We start from the raw sequence: 1718 nt of genomic DNA on the forward strand, positions 1-1718 counted from the left end.
CTTAGATGGACACCATGAAGGGAGAGATGTGGGAGCACTCAGCTTCACTGGCAAAGATGTGAGTTGTTTGGGAGGGCCAGTAACACTTTAGTGGAAAATAAGGGAATTAGGCGACTTTTAACGTGCCCCAGGGGTCACCGCAGATACTATTTCATTAACGGAAGAGCAGAAGGTGATTAAAATAAGAGAGCTAGTTTAGTCTCTAAAATAGACATGGCTTGAAGCTAACACATTTGTTAGCTGTCAGAATTCAGTCAGAATTGTAAGATTAAAGTCAAAATCGTGAGAAAAAAAGTCAAAATTGTGAGAAAAAAGTCAGAATCGTGAGAAAACAAATCAGAATTCTGAGATTGAAGTCTGACTTTGTTCCCATATTAAACTGAAATAATATTTAAAATCCAGTTAACCTTTTTTTATTTTTTCAGTGGCACTAATCCTCTTCCATACTCAAGGTATCAGGAGGCTGAGCAACAACTGCGTGATCAACAGACTTGATGGAGGAGGAATGGAAATTTTCGGGTCCATCCTGTAGTCTAGAATAAATTACAACACAATCCTTTTATAAAATTAAATCAGAAAAGCAAGAAACTGAGCATGAGGGCAGATCCCAGCTGATATATTTAAATTATTCATTTTTATTAGAGAGGAATAACAATTAAACGCGGATTAAATTAGCATAAAGAAGCGCTAAAGGTCCTCACTGAGAGTAAATAAGACAGGATCGGTGCTTTTTTCCTCCAACAGATCCTACTGAACACTTGGAAAACACACATTCTAGGCTGTGCCTGATCATGTTGATGGAAGTAAAAAGATGGGTGGAAAATCAAATAAATCCCCTCGATTAAAAAGCCTTGAATAGAAACGGTGCTCTGCATGCTGTGCTTGCTCATACCGCAGGGTTTGTTCATGTCAGCGTGGAGAAGCGATGTCTTCTACAGCTGAATACCAAGTTCCCAGCCTGTGAGCGCTGATTAGCCTACACCGGCTAACAACCGGAGCGCTAACTTCCCCTGCTAATAATAAAGGCTATTTTTTCTAAAAGAGTCGACTAACGTTCGGGGAAAATTTGAAATATAAGACAGAAATATTCCGGTGTTTATTTTTAGGCTTGTTTAGGAGGTATATACCAAACCGGGAGCTTTGAGCGACCGTTAGGGACGCTAGCTAAGTGGCTAGTGCTAATGCTAGCTAGCTGTGAAGCTATGTAGTGACGGAGGCGCCTCCGCTCAGCTGCAGCACCACCTTTCTGAGAAAAACCAAGCCGTGCGGGATTCCCGGTCCACCTTTTGGAGGATGTCCTCATGTCCACGAATATCCCAGGCTGTCGTCGTGTCTCGCTGCAGTAGCGCGGCTCTCGGAGCCCCACAGCAGCTTTCCAGCCAGCCGAGAGGATGCTGATGACGGAGCGCCAGACAGACGGAGCGCTGTGATGGAGCGCAGCTTCGGACTGAGTGAGCCGCTGCTGCCGCTCTGACATCCAGCAGCAGCTTCAGCCTGCCTCCTCCTCTTAGGGACCGTCTGACTAAACGAGTCTGGCAGAATTACTCAGACACCATATGGATTCATAATGTGGATAAAATAAACCAATGACCTTCTGCATGTACAAACCATGAATATTTATAGGACACACGTTGCAGTAGAGCTGCTTAGAGCCCATGAAATGCCAAGATGTTGATTTATTTTCCAACACATTTAATTAAATATAGTTTAACAGAAAA

General features: G+C 43.2%; 1 pseudogene; it reads right to left on the minus strand.

Moving 5' to 3' along the window:
- LOC107097768 overlaps positions 1-1505 on the minus strand; it is a 3168-nt pseudogene extending 1663 nt beyond the window's left edge.
- Positions 1506-1718: the final 213 nt, after the last annotated feature.

The sequence above is a fragment of the Cyprinodon variegatus genome, unplaced genomic scaffold (assembly GCF_000732505.1).
Source record: "Cyprinodon variegatus isolate N-32 unplaced genomic scaffold, C_variegatus-1.0 Scaffold722, whole genome shotgun sequence".
Taxonomy (NCBI): Eukaryota; Metazoa; Chordata; class Actinopteri; order Cyprinodontiformes; family Cyprinodontidae; genus Cyprinodon; species Cyprinodon variegatus.